A 13,976-nucleotide genomic window follows, 5' to 3' on the forward strand; every position below is an offset into this window, starting at 1 on the left:
AATTCGGACAGTTTTGTAAAAGTCACATGCTTTGATCATCAAAACTGCGTTGGGTAAGTTTTCCTGTCGTCGTGTCCAGCTTGTGTTCCTTTTTTCCCTTTGCTTCCTTTTAGGTATGTGATTGTGACTTTTCCTTTCATGTTTTTTTCCGCGTGCCTTGCAATTGATAGAATAATATGCTGATAGCTCCTCCATTAGCGTGCAGGCTGCCGAAGGGCTTCCAGGTTAGCCCTGTTAGTAGTCTGCTAGATAGCTAGCCTGCGGTTCGTCCTCTATGGCAGCCGGCTAGGCTTTCATGACCAAGCTGGTTTGCATTTTGATAATGCACTTCGAAAATTGTCTGTCTCGTCCTGAGCTCTGGCGTCATGTGAAGCACACCAGCACCCTAGAAAGTCAGTCACCCTATTGGTTTACACAGAACCACCATCCAAGGCACAAGATACTGGAGAGGCAGCAAACTCTTGTGGAGGTTATCACTAAGGTGCAAATTTTGGTTACGGGTTCAGCTTGTTCCACAATGCTGAAGCTTGGTCTTCTGAATATTAGATAACTTCCTTCCAAAGCTTTACTTTTCAATGACAATATCAGTGATCACAATCTTAAACTAATTGGCCTTCGTGAAACCTGGTTGGAACTAAATGTATCGGTAAATGAGGCTCCTCCCCCTAACTTTGTGAGTTAGCATTTAGCACAGCTTTACAGAAAGGTGGCGGTGTTGCTTTTGTATCGGAAACTGCTCTGAAATGTACTCCCGGAACATCAACTGTTTTGAAAACATTCGAAGCACTCATTATTAAGTGTTCTATGTCACCATATGTAGTAGTTGTGTATCGCTCACCTGGACCATATTCAAATTTTTGGATGAATTTTCGAACCTGGTAACTGACTTAGTAACTTATGAAGACAAGTGATAATTATGGGTGATTTTAATGTTCAAGGAAACACCTCATCTAATCGACTAACGGTTACTTTTAAATCGCTAATTGATACATTTGATTTGAAGTCAATGACTTCCCAAAGCGCTTTACAGTGTGCTTCGCATTTCCCAATAGCGGCCTTGTATTGCAGCCATGTAAGACGCTAACCTGCTTAATGGGGGTATTAGGGGTTCAGTGTCTTATCCAAGGACACTTCGACATGTAACACGGACAAGCCGGGAGTCGAACTGGGATCCCTTAATCCCAAGACGAGCGATCCACCCCCTGAGCTACTGCCGCCCTAAGGATTATAAGATCATAGATATATTCAAACTTTTGTTGAAGGTATTTTTTTTGTCTTTGTCTATTTATGTTTTCTTTACATTGCTCCTCTTTTGGTTTGACTCCCTTGGCTTGCATTGTAGTTATTTAATAGAAAATAATCAGTTTTTGTACCTAATATATTTGTACTGTGTTGATCTTAATTTTAAACTCATGGAGGGAAGGGTTCAATTAATATCACCCGAGAGCAAAGCGAGGTTTTGCGGATCTAAGTATATCTGTTTGTCTGTGTGTTTATCTGTTTGTCATTTTGTCTGTTTGTTTGTTTGTCTGTCTGCCTGTTTGTCTCTTTGAATGTTTAACTGTTTGACTGTTTTTTGTTTTTTTTTGTCTATTCGTCTGTTTGATGTGTGTCTTTCCACCCAAGAAATGGGGAAATGAGTTTGAATATCCCCACGATGTTTCACATGCAATCAGGTAGGTTATCCTAGATATGAAAAATGCTCAAAAAGGCTGACTTGGCACTGTTGGTTTCAGCATTTTTTGTTGGACCCAGCATTTTTTTACCAGAAAGACGTTCAACTTTCCCAGGACAGAACAACATATTAAATCAACACTATATTTTACAGGGACTAGGGTAGGACACCATAGATGTGAAAATGCCTCAAATAGCCGATTCATCACTTTTAGATTTGTTGACCCAACATTTGACCAGGACAAAACAACATTGAATATCAACACCATCTTTTACAGACAGTTAGGTAGATTACCCCAGATGTGAAAACTGCCAAATCTGACTCACCATCTTTGGTTTGGCTGACTCAGCAGCTTTGCCAGAAAGGCATTCTATTCTCTCAGGCCAGAACAAGTCTTTGGAACATGACATGATAAGAGCCTGTGTAAATGACACACCAAGCTTGAGGTTCAATTATATCAGCTTGGACATATCCAAAGCTTGTGCTTAAGAATCAGTGAAGCTCCGGTGTAAGATGTTTCATGTTTTAGGGAAGAGCTGGATTAAAGTGTACGTCAAAAGCACATTTTGTCCAACGCTTCTTCCCATTATTGTAAGGATTGCAGGGCCAGCTCCCTCGCTTTGAAGACGATAAACCTTTAAAAACTATGACGAGTATTCCCCTGCAATATTGCCCGGGGAGTAGCAGAGGCTTGACAGAAGCCACATTTTTGGGGTTCGGATAAGTTTTCATCATTTCGAAAACCCAACCTTTGGTTTGCATCAACGCCGTGACAACACGCTATTATGTTCATGTCAGTGGCAGAAGGGTTGCGTGGCACGGCTAGGCTGCAAGGGTGAGACTCCCAGTCAGTTTCCATAGTGATGTGGTCGAATGGAGGGGATTATCAGGGCCAGTGAGAAAGGATTGCAGCTCACACTTAAAGGGCTCCGTGTCTCGCCTCCCCACATTGTAGCGAGACCCCTCATCTCACTTCTTTTCTGTGCTCACTAATGCATACAGAGTGGAACGTGCCCGCTAAAAACGGAAAATCGTTCTTTTTCTTCTGCATGCATCTTGAAATAATTTATAGGGTATGTATTTGTTGTATAATTAAAAAAAAAAACGATTTAAGATTCCTTGCTCTCAAATAGGTGTTGAGCTCTGTATAAATGATCATCTTAGCGATGCAATACCAAGTCAAGTCATGTTTATTTGTATAGTCCTTATTCACAAGGAGTGTCAAAGGGCTGCACAGACCACTGATTATTGCAAACTACAGACTATTATTACATCATCCCCTGATCTAAAACCTACATGAGTGCAAGGAAAAACTCAAAACCTCAACATGAGGAAAATGAAAAAAAAGGGACCGTACATGAGGTAACCCCCTTCCAGGATGACCAGGCTGCAACGGATGTTGCAAATACAAATCATACACAGATATTGTCAACGTGAAATATAAGTCATTCATAAGCTATAGAATCTAAGTGTGTTTTCAGCCTAGATTTAAACAGTTCCACTGAGGTTGCAGATCGAATCTCAGTGGGCAGAGCATTACACAGCACCAAGGCTCGAATGGAGAATGCTCTCGAACCTGTGGTTCTCTTCTTGGCTCTTGGGATCACTAATAGACCAGTATTTTCAGAGTGAAGGCTCCGGACCAAATACTTTAAGCAAATTCATTTTCTAATGTTTTTAGAATTAATATGACGAAAAAGGAGTACATAAATTATGTCACTTGCCATTTAAGAGTACAGTAATCCTTCGATATTACGCAGTTCACCTATCACTGTCTCGTTGCTTTCCAGATTTTGATCATGCATTGTGTTCTTCATTCTGATTGGCTAAAAAAACATTTACAGGTACGGTATGCAGTACTTTTATTTGTCAAACAAATGCCTGTAAATAAAACTTTCGGTGCTTGATTTCTGTACATAATAAAGCATAAAATTGCTTATTAACTGTAAAAAAAAATTCCTATCATGGTTCTTTTTCAAACATAACCGCTGCGATAAATAAGGGTTTGCTGTAAATGGAAGGGAATGTATTACAAAATCACTGCAGAAATTAATTTTTAATGGATTGCCAGATTATTTTGCAAAATTGGAGTGTTCCTTCTTTACTTGTTAATGTAATAAAACAAACAAATGAATAAATAAGTATAACTATTTAAAGGAACAGTGTGTTTAGTGGCTCCTAGTGGTAGAAATAATTCATTAAAAAATAATATTAAATAAGAAACAAAATACTTGTAGGTGGTGAAATGTGCATTAATTGAAATAACATAAGGCACACCTAGAGGGGAGCTGACATCTTGCTGCTATGGGTACCCCCCAAACCAAAAATCTTGAGAGTACTTGGGCAAAATAATGAGAAGAAAATGGTACTGTTGTGTCACTTCGACTCTCAATAGTTTGTATTCTTCCTTGTGGTTTGTAAACTTGTTTTTCGATTGCATGACACAATACAGCAACAACCATTAAACAAACAGGATGTTATTTTAGCGTACACGTTGATAGTGTTAATTGAACACTAAGAGTAAACGTGAAACACTGCCTTGTTGGACATATGGTCGATATCTATGAGGGTTAACACTGGTTATTTCACTGTGAAGAGCTGAATAAATGTTGTTGGAATACAATTTAACTTGGGCATTTGGTTTAAGCAGGTGTTTGGCAACAGTACTTATTTCACAATGCTGCAGTGAAATTAAAGGCCACAGATGAGGTAATTAGCATGTTGCCATCCCATTAGTATGCGAATCAAAAGCAATTCACGTATCTTATTCATCTCATCTCATCTCAGTAGCTGCACCGCTTATCCTCAGTAGGGTTGCGGGGGTGCTGGAGCCCATCCCAGCAATCATCGGGCAGTGGGCAGGGGACACCCTGAACTGGTTGCCAGCCAGGGCACACAGGGGCAGGCAACTCGCTCGCTCATTCACACCTAGGGACAATTTGGACCGGCCAATCCACCTGAAATGCATGTCTTTGGAATGTGGGAGGAAACCGGAGTGACCGGAGGAAACCCACGCAAGCACGGAAAGAACATACAAACTCCGCACAGGAAGTCCAGTAGCTGGATTTGAACCCACACAGGAGGTTCTCAAGACCTTAGAACTGTGCCACACACGCGCTAACCACTGCGCCGCCGTGCTGCCCTATCTTATTCATATTGTCTCCCAAAAAAATTCCGTTCCTTTAAGATGTGCAGACGTCTCTTTCTTTTCTTTTCTTATTCACAGAAAAAAAACAGAAAAAAGAGAATATGACACATTACTGTTCAGGTTTTGTAAAGATTGTTACAATGAGATGGCATATCATGTAAAGTATAAACCAAAAAAACTACCAAAGTGCACACTTCAGCGCAGAACTGAGATGAAAAGAACATCTAATGAAGTGATCCCACACGGACTGACGCTTTCCTTGTTCCCATCAGGCTTTGCCACACTATCACCGCTGTACATGAGCATATAATAACACTCAAGTGGCCCACTTGCGTCTTCACGTCGCCATTTTTCACGAGGGAAATGATGCATAGCTCCCACTTCCATTCGCTGAGACACGAGGCCCTTACGGTCTCTGTGATTGGATGCGGCTGCACATTGTAAAGAGTGTTCTTACGTGCCCACTCTCCTTTGGAGTAGCGTTTGTTTAGCATGACCTAAATTGCGGTGAATCAAGTGTCCCAGAATCTCCGTCTCGCTTTTTCCTTTGCGAGTCTTGTGAGCGCGCACACACTTGCCGGGAGCTGAGAGGAGCGTTTTCTTATAGCAACCAGATTCTACTAAAATTTACCTTACATCGGTTGCAAAGCAGTTACATTGTAGGATTCTGCAAGGCTAACCTTAGAGCTCAAAGCAATCTTTGGTCATCCTCTTGCTAATTTATCGAGGTAAAGCAGATAAATCATTGTGTTGTTAAACATAAGCTTCTCCCATCTTGCTTTGATGCCGACTAGAAGACATTACTTTGGTCAAATCTTGAAAAACATGCAATTTCAGAAAGTAAACATACACCGAGGTGGACGCTCATGCTTGCGCAAAAACACAAACCCAAAAAAATCAAACACAAAAGTAAAATGTATGACCTCAGTGATAAACAGGATGGCGGCACGAAATCACTTCAAATTTTTTACAAGTGTTGCTAGGCAACAGCTTTAACCAATCTCCGTCTCTATCACCCATCCCTTCGACCCCCCACCGCTCGCCCCGTCCCCATGTGGCTCTCATCTGGGATCACTCCACCGCTATCATCGAAAATGATTAATTAACTTCTACAAAAAAGTCCATTACTGATGCAGATTTGGTTTCTAGAGGTTAAAAAGCACTGTTAGAAACCTAAAGAACCCAAACTGCAGAAGCTTGGAGAAGTGCCAACATGAAATGCTTGATTACGTGAGGAGCTTTTTAAATGGGAACGACCTACTCTCTCGAGTCCCCCAAAACCTTGCACTGGATTCCACCCAGAACCTTTGCAACAGTGAAACTAAAGTCTCAAAAGTGAGTTTGAAACCATATTTTGTATTATTATCCCAATCCCCCAACATGTTAAGGGTGAGTTGGAGTGTAGTAGTTTTCCTTTCTTGTCCTACGTGACTTCATTTAGTTTTAGGTGATGAGAATGTTGGTCATATCTGAAGTGGCAGAGAGGTTTCTTTTAATGGCAGAATATTCCAGACACCATTTTGATCCAAACATCGGCTACATTTTGGCAACAGTGTGCAGGTGACATCTGACGCAATAGAAAATACAAGCTTTTACTTTTTTTTCAGAGACGTTAAAAACCGCTGTGGAGGTTCTGGATTGTTTTTCAGCATTTGATCAATGTCCTGGTATCAACCATTTTGACTGCTTGTCTCTGTGCCACTGTGGTCCTATGATCTTTGGACATTGGCATGAGAGGCTCTTGCTATTTGGACAGAAATATGAGAATATGGGTAAAGTTGATACACAGTCTCCAGGTGTCATGGAACAATGATTCAAATGTATGGTTTTTTTTTTAGAAGTGAGGAGATATTATATTGAAATGACAATCACCTCCAGTGTCTATTTTTGCGGCCCCAGACAGTCAACCTGGATGTTCAACTTTGAAGAGTGGCCTCGGCTAATCACCAACTCACCACTTCTCAGCCTGTCAGGCTCAAGGTTGTAGCAGACTTCCTTTTCCACACTGTATGGCGGCCGGTTCCTGTCCAATGTTATTATTCTCATACAATTCAGGTCATGTCACAGTGATTTGTATTGCCCTTAATCACAGAGAGATTCAAAGGGCTGCACAGGTCACAATTCCAACATAACCTTATCTGAAACCTACATAAGAGCAGGAAAAAAATAAGAAAGCTCAGCATAAGGAAACTAAGAAACCTAAGGAAGGGGCTGAACATGAGGTAAGTCCCCTTCCAGGATGACCAGACTGCAATGTATGTTGCATTGGTACCAGTTGACAAAATAAAGTCAACATCAGCAGGAAAGGAGTAGAAAACAATAGTATGAGGTCTATAGCAATCATAAGCAATATGATATAGTTGTGTCTTAATTTTAGATTTAAACACATTCACTGTAATTTGCATATCTGATCTCGAGGGAGGGCATATAGCCCGAAAGGAGAACGCCTTCAAGATTTCTTCTTGACTCTTGGAGTCAAAAGTATACAGTACAAGCATTTTCTGAGCAGAAGTTCTGAACAGTAACATTTAAAATCATAGTTAGATGAACTCATGGATTTAATGTCATTCTTATAGAAACCTGGAAAGTTTACAGCTCACTGAACACGAGGGCCAAGCCATCTGTGCTCAATCACCAACAACAGACCATCCGAAATCTCTTCAGGCTTGCACATTCTGAAATGTTAAGAAATATGAACCGGAGAATGTATAAACTCCACCCAGAAAATGTGGTTGGATGAGTAAAATGTGTAACCTGTCGACTACTGTGCCGGCAAATAATATTGAATGCAATTATTATATAAGTGAATTTAGTAAAATGAAAAAGTGATTACATAATAATTAAATATTTAAAGTTGTAGTATATGTATTTTCCACATTTAAATTTGAATTAAATTTTGGGAAAAAAATCGTAAGGCTATTAAAATCATTTGTTTTTTGATTGAATTAAGCTTGTTATACTGGTATCATTTTTTGGCTATTCGAATATTATTTTTTTGTACTTAAAGAATTAATAGTAAAAACAATTAAATAAAAATATTATGGTAAAATATATTGTAATACTGTGTATGAATCGACTAATATTGAGGTTGGCAACCCGCGGCTAGGGCTGCGAAGTGGCTCCCTGGCTCTTTTCCAAAAATATTTTAAAATTAAAAAAATCGGGGGAGGGAATTATATTTTTCTTTTAATATGGTTTATGCAGGTGGACAAACATGACACAAACTGTTTTCCAATGCTTTAAAAACCGTAGAATAAATATTACATTTTAACTCCAAGTGCTACTTCGTATTTATGAAACGAGAGGGAAATCAGCTCCTTCGCTTGTTTTTCTCTCTCTTGTTCTTCCTGTTAGAGCCGAGCTCAAAGCGAGCTTCGCTCCTTTTAAAGCGGCAGCATCACAATTTAACGCTGCACTCATAATTTCAACACAGAAGTCACAGGGTTAATATTTTTTTATTTTTGTTTGCTCAGGCCAGAGGATGGCTGCTTTTAGTAATAAAAGAGAGAGGGAAGAAGACTCTGTTGTGTTTACCTATGCACTGACTTGTTTGACATTTGCACAGAAATCAAACTTAAACTGGAATAATACGATTTTATTTACCTTACCTTATCAAACTGCCGCTGTTTTCTTTTATAAATGCATTTTACTTTTTTTTGCACTCGTTTGTTGCCCAGATAAGGGGCAAGTTATGCACGTTCCGTTTGGTTGTTGTTTTTTTCGAATCCTCAAAATGAAAATGATAACAAAATGTTGTTGTTTTTTAAAATGTCATTACTTTAGTTATTTTCCCAAAAATGAAACATACTGTATTTCATTGTTATTAGATTATGTTAAACTTAAGTTGGTATCCATCCATCCATCCATCCATCCATCCATCCATTATTTGCACCGCTTATCCTCAGTAGGGTCGCGGGGTGCTAGAGCCCATCCCAGCTATCTCCGGGCAGTGGGCAGGGGACACCCTGAACTGGTTGCCAGCCAGTCCCAGGGAGCACAGAGACAGACAATTTGCTCGCTCATTCACACCTAGGGACAATTTGGACCCGCCAATTAAACTGAAATGCATGTTTTTTGGAATGTGGGAGGAAACCGAAGTTCCCGGAGGAAACCCGTGCAAGCAAGAGGAGAGCATGCAAACTCCACACAGGAAATTTCGATCTCATGACCTCAGAACTGTGCCGCACACGCGCGAACCACTGCCGCGCCGTGCTGCTAAAGAGGTATCCCACAATAGAATAGTCACGGTGATGCTACATTCTCCACTGCATTAAACCTAGCCATTTTGATACTAAGCTACTAGCGCTAATATAGATACTCACAGCACGTGTTGCAGTCGTTATAAGGTTTATCTAAAGCTTTCTTTTTTTTTTTCAGCTCAAGACAAATTTGTTTTTTTTTGTTTTTTTAGTCCAATATGTCTTTTTCAACATTTTGGGTTGCCGACCCCTTGTCTAGTAATGCAGTATAATAACTGGTGTTAATTTAACACTCATAGATAAGGACCATATATGTTCGACGAAGTAGTTAGAAAAATTTACTTTTTAGGTATTGAATTTACACTATTACCAAGTACACTAAAAATAGCTAGTGTTAATTTAACACTCATAGATAAGGACCATTTTTCAACTGATGTAGTTTTAAATATTAACACTATTACTGAGTACACTAAAATAACTTGATTTCTTTCTGGCATAATGACTGCAACGACATTTTCAATGAAACATGAGTTGGAAAATGTCAGAATCATTAACCCTGATGTTTTTCTAATTTTGAAAGACATCTTTGTACTTTTTTATTCATGGAAATGTAATTAAAAACAACAAATGCATTGTTCTACTGTTGGGATAAATCTAGGGGAAAAACTCAAAGATAAGGACCCTATGTTCACTGAGGTAGTGTTAAACTTTTACTCTTTAACATTTAATCAACACAATTACTGAGTATACTTAAAATAACTACGACTGAATACACTAAAATTAACTGTTCATTTCCGTCAGCGCCTGTAAGGCCTTCTTTGCTGGCCTAAAAAGTATTTGAATCATGTGTGTGTGTATTTTATTGATCAACACTAATAATTCCAAATTGTAATTTTTCTTTCAACGCTTCCATCCTGGTTGCACTGCTACCAGATTTGTGCTTTCATATTTAAGTATTATTAATCATACTTCAACCATGACTTGTTGCCAGGCTCACAAGGAGATTTACAGGCCCTGAGGCATGCAAAGGTGATGATGTAGCTGTTCGTTTTGCCAATCAGATTTCAAGTTGGCAACACCAAAGCCTGCTAGAAGGTGTGAGGAAACATTATCTAGAGGGCAGTAATGCACCAAAGTCTGAAATCTATTATACTACTAATTTTAAAAAAACATTTACTTTTTAACTTTACGGCCAACTTTTAACTAATTCAAACTTTATTATTTTTTTTAATACTAGGCAACTGTAATGTCAAGAAACTCACAATCGCTGCAAAAACAAAATGTTAATAAAAAATATTGACTTTTCTGTGCAACAAAAAGACGATAAAATACGAGAATAAACTTTACATTTGTTTTGTAAAATGTAAAATTCACTATTCCTGAAAAAACACAGGTAACATTAATTAAAATATTTACATATGTGCAAAAAAAAAGATAAAATGCAAAACAATTTAAACGTTTTTTATACTCATTCAATTTAAAGTCAACAACACAGAATCCTTCAAAAAAAACCTGCATATTGACCAATCACAAGAAAAAAAAAGAGTCTCAGAAGAGACTCTTGAATGGTAGTCAATTCCAAGATCCAGCTCATAGAGCCGGTTTGTTCGAGAACGTCACATCACTAAAGGCCAACACTAAAGGCCTAGGTTTGTAATGCATGGCCCAGAACTGGCTTTAGGGTTCGTTCAATTAGGTTCAGGTTCAAAAATGGTCAACATTACAACACTAGGGCGGCACGGTGGCTGGGTAGTTAGCGCACAGCCTCACGGTGCTTAGGTTCAGGGTTCAAGTACTGTTACCACAGCCTCCCCGTGTGGTGTTTGCATGTTCTCCCCGTGCTTGCGTGGTTTGTTTCCGGGCACTCCGGTTTCCTCCCGCATACTCCAAAACATGCATGTCAGGTTAATTGGGTGGTTCAAATTATCCCTAGGTGTGAATGAACGAGTGAGTTGTCTGTCCCTGTGTGCTCTGTGACTGTCGGGCAACCAGTTCAGGGTGTCCCCTTCCCACTGCCCGAAGATAGCTGGGGATGGGCTCCAGCTCCCCTGCGACCCTACTGAGGATAAGCTGTGCAGATAATAAATGGATGGATTTCAACGCTACAGTAATCGTTCACCTCAATACCAAATATAGCATTACCATGCAACTGATTCCCCCAAAATGGCAAAGATGAAATTCAAATCATATTTTACACAATACTCTGCATATTTAGGAACCGCCATCCTGTTTATCACTGAGGTCATACATTTTTGGACCGTTTTCTTAACCACTAGGCCTCCAAGTTGTCAGACAGGGACAAAAAGCATGTCAAGTGAGGGCGTAGGTGTCACGAAACGAGTCGGGAAGCAGAAAGTTGGAACTCATTTCCGTAGACGATCTGTCACTTTAATTGAGAAACAAAAGTTGCCCAACACACAAACGGACCAAAAACAAAAAAAAGCAGGCTCCAATGCAGGCAAAACTACAGACTCGGCATTTAACAGGATAAAACAGAACTTGCAGGAATCTCTCAGAATGTTACACCGAAGTGCAACAAAGTCCAACAAGCACAAAAACAATAAACAGGTATCAAGCAGGCATGAACAGGTTTTCAACAAGGGTAAACAATGATCTGGCCAAGGGCAGTTCCAAAGTACCCATAGGAGTAATCAGGAAAAATGCAGGTCAGCCGGTGTCAGGGGGCGGGGCCAGCTGGGCGCTATGACAACCGTGCAGGACATGACAGTAGGTTTTGTCTTGGCATTGGTGGAGACAAAACAAAGATTGCAAGATATTGGAAGGTACACATTCCCTCCGTCCATGCCAAAACTATTGATCCTTGTTGTAAAGTCCAATAAATAATCTTTCAATTAGTATTTTTAAAGCGAGTGAGCCAGGAAAGCAACACAAACGTACACCACTGGAAAATACAACACATGACAGAAATCCCCTTGGCCTAAGGAGGCGTTGATCCAGCGAAACTCACGGAAGCTAAATGAACATTTCTAGCTTGGCGAGCGGCTGGTGGGAAGTGGGGAGGTGGTATTTGGGATCACATGCCACCAGCCGATTGGACATGCCTGTGTGCTCTTTCAGCAGGTGTGTAAATATATGTATCATGTGGCGAAGCCGCCGGCCACCCCAGATGGGTTTCTAAACGCTGCGTTTCATGCGCTAACGTTTAGTAGGTTCGTTCACCCCTCATTGCTTTCACCATCTGGTGCCCCCTCAGCTCGTGATGCAGGAAACGTTCTTCATCTCGCTGCCAAGACCTTCGCAGCATTTGACGGCTCCGTCCCTGCCTTTGTTAACCGACTGGATTTTACTTTTTAGCAGGAGAGGTTGGGGTGATCAGGCAACAAGTGTGGGGAAGTAAACTACAAACCTGGAGTTGAATGGCAAAATGCAGTAAACAAGGGATGGTCACTTACACAACCGACATTTCATGATTATTGAAGTCAGGTTATGTACTGCGGGGGACCAATCCTGAATATGTAGAAATATTCATATAAATAAAAAATTATTTACAAATATATAGCATATAAATAAACAAACATAGAAATAAATCACGTAATACCTAAATATATGGCATAATTTCATTCATTTATGCATTTTGTCATTTATTTTGACATTTATTTTGTTGTGTGTTTAGTCGGGTTGTTTGTCGTGTCAGGACCAGAACAGAGACAGGACCCACTTGCCTTTTTCACAAGTTTTATTGGGAGAAAAAGAAAGGGTTGCGCCCACGATCCGGTGTTTTCTGGACGTGGGAAGCAGGTCACTCCGAACGCGGAAGTGGATCTTCCGTGGCGAGCGTTGGCGGTGTCAGGATTGTGACAGGAGAGCAAAAACATGGTCGGGTCGGAAGCGAGTCAAAAGCCAGGAAAGGAGAGTAGACGTGGTTGGGGAGAAAAGAGGTCAAAGGCCGGGACGGGAGAGTAGACATGGTCAGGATCAAAAATGGGTCGAAGCTGGGGGACAGACGGGAGCAAAAAACAGGTGGAAGTCAGGGTCAGAAAAGGCTTGCCTAGTGTTAACTGAGGTTTGCAGACGAACTGACAAAAGGGGACAGATAGTCAAGTCAAGTCAAGTCAAGTCAAATTTATTTATATAGCCCTTAATCACAAAAATGTCTCAAAGGACTGCACAGGATTACAGTTACAAAATTACACAATTACCTGATCTTAAACCAGCAGTGGGTTTAACTAGGGACAGGGAGCCAATCAGAGTCTGAGGCTGTTGGCGCCAAAGGAGCGGGCACAGGTCATTCACATCGGTAATCATGACATGTCATGTATTTGTCCCGTAGTTTTGAGAGTATCTTGTCATTTATTTTGTTATACATGTCTTTAGTCAAATGACTGTTTTTCACCAATTAGTTTGTTCACAGATCAACTAGTAGGTGAAAAGCACATTTAGTTTGACCCACTCCCTCATTTAAATATCATGTTGTTTTGACAAAATTGACGACAAAATTCCTGACAAAATAAATACCTATATAAAAGCATGACAAAACACAGCCAAACGCATGAAAATGAATAAATTGCATTCATGTCTTTTATTTAGGTGTATTATGCGATTTATTTGCGGCGCGGCGGCTAGCGCGGTGGATTGGTGATTAGGGTTCGAGTCCAGCTACAGCAGCCCCCCGGTGTATGGTTTGCATGGTCTACCCGTGCCTACTCCGGTTTCCTCCCACATTCCCAAAATTTCAGGTTATTGGCCGGTCCAAATTGTCCCTAGGTGTGAATGAGCAGGTGAATTGTCCGTCACTGCGTGCCCTTCAACTGGCTGGCAACTAGTTAAAGGTGTCCCCTGCCCACTGCCCAGAGATAGCTGGGGATGGGCTCCAGGCCCCCACAACCCTACTGGGGATAAGGGGTGCAGATAATGGATTGATGGATGTAAATTATTGATTTGTTCATTTATTTATGTGCATATATCTGCTGGTATTTATTGATTTCTACATTTA

The sequence above is a fragment of the Urocampus carinirostris genome, chromosome 3, assembly GCF_059441175.1.
Source record: "Urocampus carinirostris isolate Australia breed hairy pipefish chromosome 3, RoL_Ucar_1.0, whole genome shotgun sequence".
NCBI lineage: Eukaryota > Metazoa > Chordata > Actinopteri > Syngnathiformes > Syngnathidae > Urocampus > Urocampus carinirostris.